The sequence below is a fragment of the Ambystoma mexicanum genome, chromosome 8 (assembly GCF_040938575.1).
Source record: "Ambystoma mexicanum isolate Mex_15411 chromosome 8, UKY_AmexF1_1, whole genome shotgun sequence".
NCBI lineage: Eukaryota > Metazoa > Chordata > Amphibia > Caudata > Ambystomatidae > Ambystoma > Ambystoma mexicanum.
The window spans coordinates 70,796,498-70,814,619 of NC_090929.1; the positions used below are offsets into that span (position 1 = coordinate 70,796,498).

The following is an 18,122-nucleotide window of genomic DNA, read 5'->3' on the forward strand; positions in this document are numbered from 1 at the left end:
TTCCTTGCACGCCAATCTATTTGAGGGTTGTGAGCTACTAACCACGGCATCCCTAGGATTAGCCGAAACTGAGGTGCCTTGATGAGGTTGAAAACAATAGATTCCCAGTGTCCATCCTGGCACACAAGGGTTAATGCTGCTGTACATTGGGTTACTGGACCAGAAGCTATTTCCGTACCATCAACAGTGGTGACCTTTTCAGTAGTCGACTTTAGGCATAAGGGAAGCTCCATTTTTGCTGCCAGATCTTGGTCCATGTAGTTCCCAACTGCTCCGCTATCTATGTATGCTTCCACAGCATGCATTCGAGACGGTTGTTGGTGGTTGATGAAGATCACAGGTAATGCGAAGTGTGAGGTCTGTGGCTCACCTTCCTCGCTCGACAAACGGACCTCTACGCTTGCCGGGCTTGGTAGTTTTCCGACTCCTTGTTGTCTTCTTCTTTCTCTGTGGCCCCAACGGTTCTCCTTGGAGGTTTCACTGGGCAAGCCCTAAGAAAATGGCCTGATTTTCCACAATATAGGACCTCATTACAAGGTAGGCGGTAGTGGTTTACCGGTACCGGTAAGGGCACAGGTACCGATAAACCCCTACCGCCTTACTACGAGTTCCCTTTGCGGGACCCGACTTTAACGGCTGATTTTACCAGCCGTTAAAGTAGGGTGCCGCAAAGGGACCTCGGAGCTAATTACGGTACCGCAATTTGCGGTACTGTAATTAGCACCTTCCTCATTCCCATTATGCCCTATGGGGGCAAAAATGGGAATGGGGAAGAGCCTTGTGGAATGGGGAATTACCGCCCCCGTTCACCTTGGAGTAGGGCGGTAATTCCGCCATCCACCAAGGCGGACACGGTAAAATACCTGCGGAAACCATGGCGCTATTAGCGCCATGGTTACCGCCTACTGTGTAATGAGGCTAATACACATAACTGCTGCTGCCTTCTCTTGTCCCTTTCGGCCTAGGTTAACAGGGCCCTTACCCCTCCAATTTGCATAGGTTCCCCCATATTGTCTGCCGAGCGTGAGGCATTGTCCTTTGACTGGACATACATTGCACGAGTGACAAGTCTAGTCCGATCTGCTCTTCTGTCTTCCAGCCTATGGTCTGGCTGAATGACAAGAATGATAAAGTCTGCACAGTCCTTAGGTGGATCAACCACTTGAGCAAGAATGTCCTTTAGGTCTCCCCGTAGACCCCGATGGAATAATGTGGTCCTTTTATCTCCAGGCCACCCAGCTTCAACAACGAGCCGGTTGAACGTTGCTATGTATGTTAGCAGGTCTTGGTTCCCTTGACCAAGGGACAAAAATTTGTTATCCAATGCCTGTCCATGGGTTCGGCGAAAAAAGAGTTTCTCCATCTCCTGTTGAAAACCCCTGAAGTCATGTAGCAGAGGGTCATCCTGACTAACCAATGTTACAGACCAATCCGCAGCACTGCCACTCAAGTAAAATAAAACAAAAGCAACCCGTGACTGGTCGTTAAGAAAGGCCCCAGGCCTGCAAAGGAAATGAAGACGGCACAGGTTCATGAATGTCACGTACTTCTTGGGATCCCCTGTAAATCGTTCAGGTGGAGCTAAGGGAACTGCTCCAGGTAGGGTTATCTGTACTGGACTGGTTGATGGTGTTGGCATTGACGGAACGCTACCAGGCAGTGGAGCCTGTCCCGCCTGTGACTGGAATTATTGTCTGCTAAATTAGTCAGTACGCTCTTTAGTAATTATCAATTCTCTCCTCAGGGCGTTGGTCTCTTGCCTAGAGGAATGTACTTCGGCACGTAACTGTGCCAACAACTGGGCTAATTGGTCGGGTTCTGACGTTTCCATGACGCCCAGGTGGATATTGGTATGAAGGCTTTGCGTTCTGTAACGCTCACCTGATATCCACAGGGACGCCACTCAGCCTGGCTGGACCTTCGCTCCCTCTCGGACCTCTTCCCTTGGTAATGCTTCAGAGAGTTGAGCCTGCAATACAGAAGTGCTGGGTTCAAACTTCATTGTTCCTTGCTGCTTAACCCCCTTCCTCCCTTGAAAACCAGACCTTCCCTCAGACCTGTCCTCACCTTGATTTTTTGTACGATGCACTCTCCGTCCTGCTTCTCAATGCAGGGGCGCGTAGATGGAGCGGGCGTGTTGCAACCGAGTTACTTCACTGGTGCGAGCCCTGTGCGAGTCCAGTCCTGCTGTGACTCCAACTTTGTAAGGTAGGTTGCTTCTTCACAGTTTTGATATTTCAGCCTCTCTTCTTTCTTTCTTCCTCCTTATTAATTTGCTAATGTCTCTGTTTTTTTTCCTCTAGGTGTGGAAAGTGATGTTGGCGTTCTCATGCGGATCGGCGTGGAGCATGAATTGGTGAGCGAATGCACGTTGCGCTGCGTTATTCCTAAAGTAATGTGTGGTGCGCGGCGTTAATTTGCCTTTCTTGTGCTAACCTGTGTCTCTTGTCTTGCTTGCAGGTCGCTGTGATGTTCCAGAATGGATGCCGACCACGAGACGTTAGAATCAGGTAAGAGTCTTGTACTTCCTTAACAAGAATGGTTAGGTGCTCACTAACGCTGTTCTTTCTCTGTCTCCTTTCCAGGTTGCAGTGCTCCAGAGGAGGATGCAGCGCCTGGATGCTGGTGTTCTGGAGATGGATGCGGTGCCTAGATGCTGGTGTTCTCTGGACCGGTTAAGAGTTGGACCGAAGACAGGATGCTACTCACAGGTTAGTGCTGTAGTAATGATGTTCTTGTTCTTTCAGGGTGTGCGATGTCTGGAATCAGCAGGTAAGGTATTCAGGAGGCAGAGCCGGACACGGTGAGCATCACACTGCTAACCGCAGAGTAACGCAAATCATCTTCCTCTGTTTGGGCGTGGCTTATATAGCCCCAGTTACTCCAAGGCCCGACCACACCCAAAACACTAGACCGCATGGCTCAGTTCTTGGAACTGAGCTATGTGGGAGCCTCCATGTTGGACCCAGCCCATTACAAAGTCCAGGCCCCCATATCACCTTCACATTAAGCATGAGCCTGCTGCCAGAGGCGCCAGGACTGACTCCAGGAGAGTCTTTGGCAAGGCGGCAAGGCCTTTGAGGCCATAATAGGAGACCCTAACCTGGTTCCAAGGAGAAGAATGACTTGCCTATGAGGGTTGGGGGTAGGGATCATGACAGCCAGCTTCATCTCAGGACACTCTGGAAAGAGAGGGCAGGGGTCAGGTCACTCAAGATGGCCTCCTGCTCTCCACCATAAGACCCAGTGAGCTTTGAGTCCTTCCTAGAGATAGACAGCTCCACCCAGCTGCACTCTCTGCAATCTTCTCTGGTGTTTCCTCCCAGCTGTCAGATGGTACGTTTCAGCAGCCCTCACTGTCTTTTTTTGTCTCTGTGTTTTTTCCTCTGTACTAGTGCAGTTTCCCTTATATAGCAGTAATGACACCACCAATTTTACCATTGTGGCGAAGTGCTCTGCAATAATTCCTGCCACTAGGATTGGACAGTTACCCTTCTCTCTGCTCTCAAAGCCAGCCTCCAAGTCAAGATTGGTTTAGGGGTCTGGAGCAACATATGCCAATTCCCATTTGTATTTGCATTTTGTTCTCCTTTCAACTTTTTGCCAAAAAACTAGTTATGTATCAGAACTTCATAATTTTACTAGCAACTGCCATAATAAACATATTTTTTTTATTATTTTTTTTTTTTATTTGAACTTTACTCAGTAAAGACTAAGTTTTGTCAAAAGACCTTCTCTATCTTGCATATCATAAAAGAAGGCGAACACACGAAGGGTAGCTTCTCCCAAAAACCTCCCCTAGAGGCTGGCAAACCGGGCCACAGTCCAAATCCTAAACCCTGTTTGGGAAGCTAAAAAGGCCTCATTCAGCAGGGTCATAGACCGTCACCGAAGTACTTTCAGTCCGAAGACTGTTAATTTGTTCAAATACAAGGTCGATGAGTTGGGCCAGAGCCAGGGTCCATCTTGTCTTCTCGCCCGATATCAGTCTATTCCATAGTTCATCTACTTGGAAAATCCACATATTTTCGGCCAGGCAGGGGAGGTATAGCCTTCTGTTTTCCATTGTGTTGGGACACTCGACCACGAGGTGTTTTAAAGTCTCAATAGCGGACTCGTTTTTACATAAACGGCAGCGGCTTTCGGTTCCATTTCTTCTTAAAGTTATGATCTCTCTCGTAGGGAGGAGGTTGAATCTGGCTCTCATGACAGAAATTCTCAGCTTCTTATTTGGAATCTTTACACAGTACTGGAGTGTTTTTTTCCCCTTGTTGAAAGTGGGTGGGAGATGTTTCAGGAGTTTGTTTTCCACCGCCTTTTCTGTTGTCACAATCCAGTCCATGTTTTCCGTCTTTTTTTTAATTCTTTCTGGGTTTTCTATTAGCTCTTTCTCGGCGCATTCAACTTTTCTCAGATCCTTCTTTCTCGCTTCCACCCATTTATTCAAAGCCGTACATTTGCCTAAATCAATTTCTTCCCTTATGGTATTATAAATGGGTAGGGTGTCAGACATGATGATTCGTCTGTAGAGGCGCAAGGCGCTTTAATCCACTGTCGATGCTAACGATATGAGCCCCAACTCTCTCCTTATGGCTGGCATGGCGGTAGATTTGGGTAGGCCTAAGACCGTTTTACAAAGGTGGCCTTCGATTTTGCTCCAGATGTTGCGCTGGAGATATAGCACACACTCCGTACCATACGTCAGGGCCGGAACAACCTTAGTGTTATAGAAATTTATAGCCGGGATCAGGAAGAATTTGCCATATTTGCGGTCTACTGCTCTGGTTTGAGTAGTCAGTCTTTTCACTTTTTCCCAGAGTTGGTCAACAAGGCTCTTTCCCACACCTGAACTGTCTAATTGAATCCCCAGATATTTAAAGTTGGTTACGATTTCGATTTTTGACTCGTCCAGGAAGATCTTTAGATTTTTCGTCTTTTTGCAGGGGACTTTCTCGAGCACCATGACCTTTGTCTTCGATTTGTTGAGTTCCAGCTTATTTTCCAGGATGTAGGCCTCCAAATTACAGAGTTTTCTTTGCAGGCACCTTCGTCTGGTCGATCACAATGATGTCATCTGCATAGAGTAACCGTGGGATCTCAGTTTTCCCGATTTTGGGGGGAAAAGATCGAATTTTTTCTTTGGAGAGTTGATAGTCGCCCAAGAAAGCTGTGAACAGTACCAGTGCCAAAGGACATCCCTGCTTTAACCCTCGTTTAACATTTATCTCCTCTGAGAGCATGCCCTGATTGTTGAGTTTAACTCTTATTTTGGTGTTCGAATGGAGCGCTTTTATTGGCTCCAATATTTTTGCCGGGCAGTTCCAATCTTGAAGCTTCGTCCACAGGATTTTTCTGTCGATTTTATCAAAGGCCTTTGAGAGGTCCACGAATGCCAAATATACTTTAGGCGCCCCCTCTTTGACTTTGGTTTTCATGATGTTAAGTATGAGAAGGTTGATTGATGTACACCCATTTTTCTGGAAGCCAGTTTGAAGCTGATCTTTGGCCTGGCTGACTTTTTCCCAATCTCGAAAATGGACGAGTAGCAGGGTCGCGTAGATTTTACCCAGAATGTCCAAAAGGGCGATTGTTCTATAACTTACCGGTTCTTGTCTCGGTCCCTTTTTATAAATCGGGACAATTACTGCTTTCTGCCATGATTCCGGCACCATGTTGGTTCTACCACATTCCGAATATATACCACTGATCATTTCAGGCCATTTTTTTGGGAACATTTTCAGGTCCATGTTGGAGAGTCCATCAGGGCCCGGCGCTCTAGATGTTTTCAGGTTCCGTATGGCTGTTTTGATATCCATAGTATTAGACAGATCGACCCACGTTATCACTTGGTTTTGCTTTGCCCCTTGGCTATCACTGGTGGGGCCGTCGAATTCAGCCGTAAAATATTGGATCCAGTTTTCTTCCGCTACAGCATTTCCCATTGCGGCGGACAGGGGCCTGTTCATCTCTTTTATTAAACCCCAAAAGTCACTAGATTTTTTTGTGTGAAGTTTTTGCATCATCGCCTCTGCATCGTTTTGGTACAGAGTGGCTTTGTGATGTTTATGCCAATTTTTGTAGCTTAAATTTTCCTTGCGCCAATTTTCCCAATCAAGCTCATCGTTGGATTTCTTAGCTTTTCTTTGCAAACGACGGACAATTTTTCTTTTTTCTACCACCGTCTTATCATACATGTGATTGTTCTGGGGCATATTCTTCGCTTTCCCTGCTCCTTTGACCTGGAAAGCTAGCAATAACCGTAGGTAGTTTGGTCTTTCTCTCTTGTCGGTCAAAGCTTGATCTTTTACTCTCATCTCCCAGGTATTTCTAATTTTCTCAATGTCTCGTTCGGTTAACCGCAGGCGAGTCTGTTGCAGGTTTACCTCTGTCGTCCAATTGTAGGTTTTGGATGTTCTGGTAGTGATACTCCATGAACAGCACAGAAGGTTGTGATCACTATGGATGGTTTTTTTGACCTCGAAACCTGACAGCTCCTGGATGAAGCCATTGGAGATAAAGATGTAGTCCAAAGTTGCTTTGGATTCATTACGTTCCCATGTTGGACAGTTAATTTGATAGGGGAATAACCTCGCCACATTTTGGACATTTCTTTTACTCATAACTTCGTTCAAGGCTTTGCCTCTTTCGGTAGCAGAATCCATGTCTCCCCAATGGACCCTCGGAATGGACTCCAAGACCTCGGTACATTTGGCGTTCATGTCGCCGCATATGATGAGCTCGATTTTATCAAATTCTGCATACAGCTTGTCAATTGTTTCAGCGATGTTGTTGCAGAATATTTTGGTAGACATTCGCTGGGGGTTCCAATAGCAGTTTATAATAGCTATCGTCTTTTGATGGCCATTTTTCCTTTTGATCTTTCCCTGGGATATGGATGTCAGGATGACAAGCATTTCGTAGGACTGTTTCCAGTTTTTAGGTTCACTCAGTCCTGTCCCTGTTTTTATAGCTGTAAGTAAAACCGATGACGGTCTACCTAAGAGGCCTTTAACTGCAGGAGAGATCTTCACGGAGAACCCGTCCAGAAACGGTTGGTGGACGAGCCAGATTTCTTGGAGGCAGAGAATATCATAGGCGCCCAGATCGACATCTCCTGGTGACGTGAGGTGCATATGGCCTCTCGTGTTCCATGAGCCCAATTTTAAGGCTGCCATTTCCGGTTGCTCGTTGCATTTATCGTTGCAGGTTTTGTTAAAGTCACTGCGACAAGCTAACCCAGGTCGTTGCTATTTGTCATTCTTTTTCGACCAATTTGACATGAGCCACTTCCATGGGCCTTTCGGTTTTCTTTCATCTTCCATATTTTTCCGATGCATGTCAGAACTATTTGTGAACACTTCGGGCGATAGACAGTCCGATCTGGAGGAGTATTTAATCGATCTCTGATCATTCTTATTGCTTTTTGCAGTGTTTACTATCCAGTCAGAGTGTATTTTGGTGTATTGGCCGTGACTTTGGTTTATATATTCTCTCCCCCTCCTATCTGAGGGCCGTCTTATACCCTGGCCTTGGTAGAAAGGTCGTCTGTGCAACTCCCTACTTTCTCGAGTGTTATACCCTCGGGTTTGCTGGTATAGATCCTCCGTTTTCGATCTGTAGTGAATTTGTCGTTTATATTGCTCTGTCCTTTCCTCTTCGGGTTCTTGGTACTCCGTAATTCTCTTATGTTCCATCAAGGACAGGCCTAGTTGCTGGAATTCCTCATAGACTGCCTCGTCGATATGTTCGATGGCAGCTGATTTCAGGTGTATAAATGCTTTCACCTTCTTTTCCCTATGATAGGGTTCGACAAGCACCAGATCCTCTGTCCTAAGTTTTTTTAGGGTTTTCATTTTTTTGTTATCTGGAGTATTGTTGGTCTGTTCAAAAAATGGAAGTTTCTCTCCAGTTCCTGATTCAGCTAATCATGGAGAATTAGATAAACCGACCACCAAGTGCGTGCCATGTAGCACGGCCATGTGGCACCTTTCTGTCATTTCCATAAAAAGCACAACTGTTATGAATATGTAAGTTATTAAGCATATCCTCAAATTATATTTTCCACCTCCTCACCAACTCTCACATTTGAAACATGTTCAGATCAGTCAGAAACCTAGTTTAACTGGCTATTGCAGTTCCCTGAGTCGCAGGTAGATGAATTTCATATCTCCCAAATTGCCTGGAAATTATATTAAAAATGGTACAGAGATGAAATCCATCCGCCTTATAATGGCTGAGAAAAAGATCTAAATGCTAATAGTCCTTTTAAATGAATTGTGAATCTTCATGTGAGACAAATGGCACTGCTCCTGCCTTCCAGCCATTTGTTTTCACTGCGTCAGCCTGTACCCATGATTTTTTTATCAGTCTCTTTTATGTTGGAAGATTGCTCTTTGAAGGGGTGACCCCATTTTCACACATATCAGTCGTGCTCCAGGCAAGGATGTCTCTTCTTGAAGTTCCTGCTTTCAGAGCCAGCAGGTCTGGAGAACACTGAATTTCGACACCATTAGCAGGACACTTTATTGCGGTTGGTCATTAGATGGGCGATGTGACTTCCAAGCTAAGAGTGGGAGATTTCCTTGTGTAATTTTGCCCATAGCCAGCAAAAGGGTCTGCCTTGGGCTGACATTTTTCCATGAAGACAACGTGGCTGTTCAACTATCACTGAAGTTTTGTAGGTGAAACATAATATACATCGCTTTGTGTCAACCCGTACATCATGTTTTGTTTCCCTGATATTTTTCTGTGAGCAGCGATACTTTTTCACTTTTAAAAATGCTTTTATTTACATACACCTGTGCAAGCCATATTTTTTGTAAATGTTTAAAAATCCTGTTTTCCATGTGACAGGGGCTTCTGTTTGGGGCCTTTAAATGCACCCCACACAGCCAGGTCTCCCACAATGGTAGTATGCTAACCCCACCAGAGGATGCACTCCAACGACCAGCCGCCTTGTGAGATCTAGGAAAGCGACATTGAAGTTAAACTCCGCCTGAGTTTTTTGGTATGTATAAATCGCATCACGTCTGTGGACACATGCCACAGGCACGGCTCCTGATCCATGCACTCTAGAATTCAGCTACAGCTATGTCAAATTCAGTCTAGCTGCTCGCATAGCTGTCCGCACTGAAACCCCTGACGTGCCTCAACACCTCTGCCATTAGTATACAGTGACAACCTATGACAAATTCGGTCTAGCGAGGCACACATCGAGTCTCCTGCCCTAGCAGTCTCTCTTAACCACTAGCAGCACCCGCCCATGTACCCGGCATCTGTGGTTGCTTACTTGGCCTAGCCAGCCGTCCTGAACCCTAATCCCAGCAGAATGCACACACACACATCTTAAAGTCAACTGTTAGAATCTTTGCCATACCTGGACTTCGGTGGCCGAGGGCGTTCCACCCACAAAGCGCATTGAGGCCATACAAATGGGGAAAGGGCGCTATATAAATGATGACTACAATGCATTGCAAAATGAATAACCATAGTGGAGGGTCTATCACGTTTCATTTTAATTGCATATTCTTGCCAAATGCCTGTATCTGGGAACATGCATATTTACGTTGCCATGGCATTCGTCAGTAAGTGAGTTACTGAATAGAAATTGAAGGGGACAGCCTGGGCTAAGCAAGCACAGCATCATAGAACCCCCCAAATAATGGTAGGTGCTGCCTTTGAAACAGGTGAAGTCCTGGGGGGCCAGGGGGGTGACATCACAGGCACGCGACTGTGGACAACGCAGTGGCTTAAGCCTTACATTTACTCCAGACACTGATTTCCACCAACATTAGAAAGTGATGAATGGAAGGTTTTAAATGAATCCTAACCACTAGCATTGCTCTAGGAAACCCTCCCGGCCGTCATTGTAATTGGACCCGGGGATCGAATCTGTGTTGCTCTGCGTCTCTTTCTTCCAAGGCGAGCGCGTTACCCATGAGCTATCCTCCCGAGACCAACATTTTTTAGCCCATCTACGACATTACAGAAATCAACCAAAGAGTTGCAGGCCGGTCTTTTTGCTACAGGCGATGAACATAATAGTTGTCTATACTGCACCAGGGGAGTACTCTGCTGCTCTCGGCCATGCCCCCGGTGCACAGGAAGGCAAGCTACCCCAAACACGGTTTTGGCCTTGTTCAATTGAACCAATGAAGTGCAGCTTGATTCCCTGGGGATAGTAAACCGGTTGAGCGTACACTTGCTTACTTAGGGGGACAAAACCAAAAAGGGATCGATGGATGGTTGGATGGTTGGATGGATGGTTGGTTGGTTTTGTATCTATTATAACCTCTGGCATTGCTCTGGGCAGCCTCTCATACGCACGGCCGGCTGAAGATGTGCCAGGGCCGGTGGGGACCCATTTCAGCATGCTGTTCGGTACCCCCTTGCCTACAGCTGGGACAAACAGTTTGAGGAACCCTAATGGGCGCTTAAATTATAATGGAGACAGGTAACCGGCAAGTTGTTACAAGCTACTGATTGCCACGGGTCTGGCAATCAGTACTGATTGCCAGGGGAGCTGAAACCCTAAACACAAATGCACCCCAAAAAGCGGTGTAGCACCGTGTTGGGAAAGTGTGATTATGCAGAGGAAAGTGGAGTAAAAGGGAGTGAGGTGATAAGGGCATTGCTGGAGACTGGGAGAGGGCAAGGTGATGGCCTGAAGGCCAGCAAGCAACAGCAGCCGGTAGCTGCGTGCTACAAAGTGCCATTTCATGTTCCAATTTAAAGAAGATGTTGAAGTGCCATAACACTTTCAACATGAGGGAAGCTGCTGGGGGCCCCATTGAGGTTTGGGGCCCATTTCAACCAAAACGATTGAAAGGCCCTGACACCGTCCCTGGCTGAATGCAAATCAGTGTTCCGCGGTGAGGGGCATGGCCAATTCAGACTGGCCTGCTGCTCCTTTTGTTGGCAGGCTTAAAAATGATTTGCATATGCCTGGTTCTGGGGGGTGGGGGGGTTATAGAAAACTGTCCACAGCAGTAACAGTGTGCGGACATGTGAGATGCTCAGTGGGTTTCGGCTTTTATGCTCCCACAAAAAACAAGAAGGTCCCGGGAGTCCCTCTGCCAGGCATTAGTCCCGGTTACGGAGGATGGGCCTTGCTCTGTGCCTTGTATGTAGAGGATGGGCCTTTCTCGCTACCATGTGCACCCCAGCCCGGCTCTTGGATTGCATAGAGTACCAGCCGTCCTAGAGACCAGTGCAGAGTATGGGCCTTGTTCTGTGCCTTGTATGTAGAGTATGGGCCTATCTCGCTGCCTTACACATCATCTCAGTCGGTCTCTTGGCTTGCACAGAGTACCAGCCCGTCCTAGAGACCAGTGCAGAGTATGGGCCTTGTTCTGTGCCTTGTATGTAGAGTATGGGCCTTTCTCGCTACCCTGTGCACCCCAGCCCGGCTCTTGGATTGCATAGAGTACCAGCCCGTCCTAGAGACCAGTGCAGAGTATGGGCCTTATTCTGTGCCTTGTATGTAGAGTATGGGCCTTTCTCCCTGCCTTACACATCATCTCAGCCGGTCTCTTGGCTTGCACAGAGTACCAGCCCGTCCTAGAGACCAGTGCAGAGTATGGGCCTTGTTCTGTGCCTTGTATGTAGTGTATGGGCCTTCCTCACTGCCTTGCACAGCATCCCAGCCGGTCTCTTGGCTTGCACAGAGTACCAGCCCGTCCTAGAGACCAGTGCAGAGTATGGGCCTTGCTCTGTGCCTTGCATGTAGAGGATGGGCCTTTCTCGCTACCCTGTGCACCCCAGCCCGGCTCTTGGATTGCATAGAGTACCAGCCCGTCCTAGAGACCAGTGCAGAGTATGGGCCTTGTTCTGTGCCTTGTATGTAGAGTATGGGCCTTTCTCGCTGCCTTACACATCATCTCAGTCGGTCTCTTGGCTTGCACAGAGTACCAGCCCGTCCTAGAGACCAGTGCAGAGTATGGGCCTTGTTCTGTGCCTTGTATGTAGTGTATGGGCCTTCCTCACTGCCTTGCACAGCATCCCAGCCGGTCTCTTGGCTTGCACAGAGTACCAGCCCGTCCTAGAGACCAGTGCAGAGTATGGGCCTTGTTCTGTGCCTTGTATGTAGTGTATGGGACTTCCTCGCTGCCTTGCACAGCATCGCAGCCCGGCTCTGTTGTCTAATCCGAGTGCCATGCTGGCCCAGCGCCCGGTACCAGCCCAGCTCTGTGGCCGGCTGCGGCAGGGGGAACCGGTGCCCGTTGCGTCTCTGGACTGGCAGATGCAGCTGCCAGGATTAGGGCTCTAGGCAGAGCGCTGGGTGACCCCAGATCCTGAGCTTCTGCCCGAAGCCCAGCCAACATGATCCGCTTAGGGGGGATTTGAAGCAGGGAGCGGTTAACCCTGCGTGCACCACACGCTCTCTGTAACCCAAGCGAGATATCTGCTGTCCAAGTCATGGACCCACGAACCGGGCCGTTTCTAGACACTATGGGCCCCTCGGCGAAATACTAGAATACACCCCGTACTGGGAACCCCTCCCTGAAGCCCCATTTCATGACATGATTATAATATCAGTAGCTGTACCCAGCGTTTCACACGCCGCACTAGCACGCACGCTCTCTCTTGCGCGCACTTTCTCACTGCACGCTCTTTCTCGCAGTCTCTCACTGTTTCACTCTGTGGTTGAGAGTCGCTCTCTCTTGCTCGCACTTTCTCACTGCACTCTCTTTCTCGCTGTCTCTCACTGTTTCACTCTGTGGTTGAGAGTCGCTCTCTCTTGCTTGCACTTTCTCACTGCACGCTCTTTCTCGCTGTCTCTCACTGTTTCACACTGACTGTGGGTAAGAGTCGCTGTCTCTTGCTCGCACTTTCTCACTGCACTCTCTTTCTTGCTGTCTCTCACTGTTTCACTCTGTCAGTGGGTAAGAGACGCTTTTTCAGGCGTGTGTTTGCTAGAGCCACCCCAGCCGTTGCTGACAGCAGCGTGACCAGTGAAAAAAAGCTGATATCTTGAAGGAAGAGTGGTCTGGGGGGTGGGGAGGAGTTGGTCCTTTTTTATGGTTAAAAGCAGAATTGAGGGTCACTCTACCCTACCCCCAAGATGAGGAGGGGGCTGGTACGTGGAGACATACACTGGCATTACTTGTTTTTTCTGTAGGAATGCCGCCCTCACACTGAGGGTGTATTATCTGCATGGTGGGTGGTGGGAGGGCTTGTGTAGGCTCTGCAAGAGGTGCTGAGGTTCAGACAGACTGGTGTATTCAATGTATATGGAATATGTGTATGAAATTTCAAATTAAAATATGTAATGGTTTTAGATTTTCTAACTCTGGTATTTTGCATTATTGACTAATATATTGACAGACGAGTACATGGGCTAGTATCCCCTATCCATTCTAAGAGAGCGGTATTTTGTGATTCACAGGCCAGTTTGTATATTTCAAGGGTTCCACCCTTTACACAAGGGTTTGCCTGTGACTCCAAGTTTTCCCTCTACCTCCCAGTGTTTTCTTGTGGCTGAGGTTCAGACAGACCTTGTATGAAACCAGAGAACCAGACTGCAGAGTCGAGAATAGTTTTTATTTTCTAATTTTTTAAAAATTATTGGCATAAGAACTACTTACCACAACTGTAAGAAATGGGTGGGTTCAATTGCACTATCAACCAAATGTGTGGCCAGATCGCAGAATAAAACGTTTACTTCGTTCTCACTAATCTGAGCACACGCCTTTCTGAGAAGGACAGGCCTTTTCAGAGACAAAATGTTGTGTATTCTTGGCAAAAGAAGCTAGTTAAAAAAGGGGAATTAATTTTAATAACATTACAAAATGGCTCTTTTAAAACGTTACCAATATTAATTTCTAATGAGCACTTTGATGTATGTTGTTATCATAATACAAATGTTACACTCATCTTTCTGGACAAAGCACATTATCAAAATCTAGAATAACCATATACATTATTTTCTGATAGAAGCTGACATTTCCAAGATGAGCTGTCTTTGTACATTCCAATAAGACCCGTTTGAAATACCCACATGTGAAGGGGAAAAATAGCACCACTGAGTGCTCCTGGCTGCTTTGCATAAAATCAAAGGTTTAAAAAAATAATATTATAAAATTGCCACACCCCCATGGGCCTCAGAGCACTAAAGAAGGAAAAATGGAACAAGAGAAGAGTCATCATCAGAACATGGAGAGATCCTCAAACAAGGTCAGGTCAGGAAGAAGAACGATGTCTAGCCGGGAGCAAGTAAGTAGGTCTTAAGAGCTTTTTTGAAGCATGAAGCGGAAGGTATGAGGCAGACTGTTCCAGAGAGATGGCACATCAAAATCAAACATGGAAGCTCCGGTACGCTGCAACTTGAAGCCACTGACATCCACCTGAAAAGAGTCATTGGAGCGAAGACATCTCCTTGGAACAGAGCGTTTGATGCGACTGGAGATAAAGACAGGGCCAAAGTCTTGGAGGTATTTATGTGCCAAAGTTAGAATATTGTGTTGACACGTGCCTGAACTGGAAGCCAGTGTAGCGACTGCCAAACAGGAGTGACGTGGCCCCGGTGAGCAAGATTACGAACAATACGAACCGCGCTGTTCTGAATAACTTGCCATTTTTGAAAGTTGGCTTGTGAGGAGGTTATGAGAAGGCCGTTGAAATAATCCAACTTTAAAACTAGAACTGACCGACCTAGAAGCCAACGGTTGGTATCAGAGCAGTACGGTCTGACATGTCTGAGTAATCTACGGCAGTATGCACAAGAGGATCCAAGCTGGTTGATATGAGGAGTAATGTTGAGCTCCGAGTCCAAGATGATTCCTAGTGTCTTAACTTTGTAGCTTTATTTTGCCCCATAATGATTCAGAACGATAGTGACCAGCATGTAAAGTAATGGAAGCCCAAACAGACCTCCTATGGGTTTTAAAACCATAGTATGGAGGCTTAAAGACACTCATTTAAAAAAAAACGTAACGTAAGGTCCCCTGCTTGTAGTCATTATTTCACTCAGGTCAACCTTCTGTGTACTCCCCCTGTGCTAATCAGCAAACATTTGCATTTCTTACGTTAATTGAATCGATGAATAATAGTCTCTCCAAATCACGTCCTCATTGCTGTATCTGCAGTCATCCACCACGAGTCACCCCCTGTTTAAGTGCTCTGCTGATAACAGACATGTTTGAACTTATCTGACTGGCCCTGTTTCTTTTGTTGTGCTTAATTTCAAAGCAAAACAAAATAAACTACTAGGTTCATGGGTCATAAATCAGTCCATGAGCACTGGCTGGGAAGACCTCGTGCTGCACCCTCAAGCTACCTGCCCCAATGAAGCCACTCACTTTGCCTGCCCCTAAACATGTTCCTACCTATGAAAGACTTGCCCTGCTGGGCTGGTGGGGGGCCAGGGACAGTAAGGCCTGAGCTTCACATATTTGTGTACCCCGGGAGGGCTGGGTTACCTCTCATGGACCTGGATCCATTGTATTGTCGCTGGGGGTCTAGCAGGCCAGTGTAGCAAGGAGAAGCCCTTGCCCCCAATCTCCTCAAGGCAGACCGAGATCCCCAAGTTGGCTCAGGCCGAGTGGTCGACGACGAGGCCGGTGATCCTCAGGCTCGTGTGCAGGAGACAGCTTCATTCTACACTAAGCAGTCCAGCCTGACATGATCCAGAGCATAAATCTTCGTTCCTAAAAGCAGACTTTGCTGCCGGTTATATCGCCACTACCTGCATTTTGCCCCCCGGAGTGTTCCAAGTGTAGATTCTGCTGCCTTGTTATCCCGCCACTGTTTATATTGGAATGCACCTGCATTTTGCCCCCCCCGGAGTGTTCCAAGTGTAGATTCTGCTGCCTTGTTATCCCGCCACTGTTTATATTGGAATGCACCTGCATTTTGCCTACCGGAGTGTTCCAAGTGTAGATTCTGCTGCCTTGTTATCCCGCTACTGTTTATATTGGAATGCACCTGCATTTTGCCCCCCGGAGTGTTCCAAGTGTAGATTCTGCTGCCTTGTTATCCCGCCACTGTTTATGTGTTAGCGCCCCTGCATTTTGCCCCCCGGAGTGTTCCAAGTGTAGATACTGCTGCCTTGTTACCCCGCCACTGTTTATATTGGAATGCACCTGCATTTTGCCTACCGGAGTGTTCCAAGTGTAGATTCTGCTGCCTTGTTATCCCGCCACTGTTTATGTGTTAGCGCACCTGCATTTTGCCTACCGGAGTGTTCCAAGTGTAGATTCTGCTGCCTTGTTATCCCGTCACTGTTTATATTGGAATGCACCTGCATTTTGCCCCCCGGAGTGTTCCAAGTGTAGATTCTGCTGCCTTGTTATCCCGCCACTGTTTATCTTTGAATGCACCTGCATTTTGCCTACCGGAGTGTTCCAAGTGTAGATTCTGCTGCCTTGTTATCCCGCCACTGTTTATCTTTGAATGCGCCTGCATTTTGCCCCCCAGAGTGTTCCAAGTGTAGATTCTGCTGCCTTGTTATCCCGCCACTGTTTATCTTTGAATGCACCTGCATTTTGCCTACCGGAGTGTTCCAAGTGTAGATTCTGCTGCCTTGTTATCCCGCCACTGTTTATCTTTGAATGCACCTGCATTTTGCCTACCGGAGTGTCCCAAGTGTACATTCTGCTGCCTTGTTATCCTGCCACTGTTTATGTGTTAGCGCCCCTGCATTTTGCCTCCCGGAGTGTTCCAAGAGTAGATTCTACTGCCTTGTTATCCCGCCACTGTTTATCTTTGAATGCACCTGCATTTTTCCCCCCGGAGTGTTCCAAGTGTAGATTCTGCTGCCTTGTTATCCCGCCACTGTTCATATTGGAATGCACCTGCATTTTGCCTACCGGAGTGTTCCAAGTGTAGATTCTGCTGCCTTATTATCCCGCCACTGTTTATCTTTGAATGCGCCTGCATTTTGCCCCCCAGAGTGTTCCAAGTGTAGATTCTGCTGCCTTGTTATCCCGCCACTGTTTATATTGGAATGCACCTGCATTTTGCCCCCCGGAGTGTTCCAAGTGTAGATTCTGCTGCCTTGTTATCCCGCCACTGTTTATATTGGAATGCACCTGCATTTTGCCTACCAGAGTGTTCCAAGTGTAGATTCTGCTGCCTTGTTATCCCGCCACTATTTATATTGGAATGCACCTGCATTTTGCCTACCGGAGTGTTCCAAGTGTAGATTCTGCTGCCTTGTTATCCCGCCACTGTTTATATTGGAATGCACCTGCATTTTGCCCCCCGGAGTGTTCCAAGTGTAGATTCTGCTGCCTTCTTATCCCGCCACTGTTTATATTGGAATGCACCTGCATTTTGCCTACCGGAGTGTTCCAAGTGTAGATTCTGCTGCCTTGTTTTCCCGCCACTGTTTATATTTGAATGCACCTGCATTTTGCCTACCGGAGTGTTCCAAGTGTAGATTCTGCTGCCTTGTTATCCCGCTACTGTTTATATTGGAATGCACCTGCATTTTGCCCCCCGGAGTGTTCCAAGTGTAGATTCTGCTGCCTTGTTATCCCGCCACTGTTTATATTGGAATGCACCTGCATTTTGCCTACCGGAGTGTTCCAAGTGTAGATTCTGCTGCCTTGTTTTCCCGCCACTGTTTATATTTGAATGCACCTGCATTTTGCCTACCGGAGTGTTCCAAGTGTAGATTCTGCTGCCTTGTTATCCCACCACTGTTTGTGTTAGCGCCCCTGCATTTTGCCCCCCGGAGTGTTCCAAGTGTAGATACTGCTGCCTTGTTATCCCTCCACTGTTTATATTTGAATGCACCTGCATTTTGCCCCCCGGAGTGTTCCAAGTGTAGATTCTGCTGCCTTCTTATCCCGCCACTGTTTATATTGGAATGCACCTGCATTTTGCCTACCGGAGTGTTCCAAGTGTAGATTCTGCTGCCTTGTTTTCCCGCCACTGTTTATATTTGAATGCACCTGCATTTTGCCTACCAGAGTGTTCCAAGTGTAGATTCTGCTGCCTTGTTATCCCGCCACTGTTTGTGTTAGCGCCCCTGCATTTTGCCCCCCGGAGTGTTCCAAGTGTAGATTCTGCTGCCTTGTTATCCCACCACTGTTTGTGTTAGCGCCCCTGCATTTTGCCCCCCGGAGTGTTCCAAGTGTAGATTCTGCTGCCTTGTTATCCCGCCACTGTTTATATTC

The 18,122-nt window shown here is 47.3% G+C and overlaps 1 protein-coding gene across 6 annotated transcripts in view; it reads left to right on the forward strand.

Moving 5' to 3' along the window:
* NTNG2 (netrin G2) overlaps window positions 1-18,122 on the forward strand; it is a 517,246-nt gene that overhangs the window by 100,137 nt on the left and 398,987 nt on the right. The gene's annotated exons all lie outside the window — the stretch shown is intronic.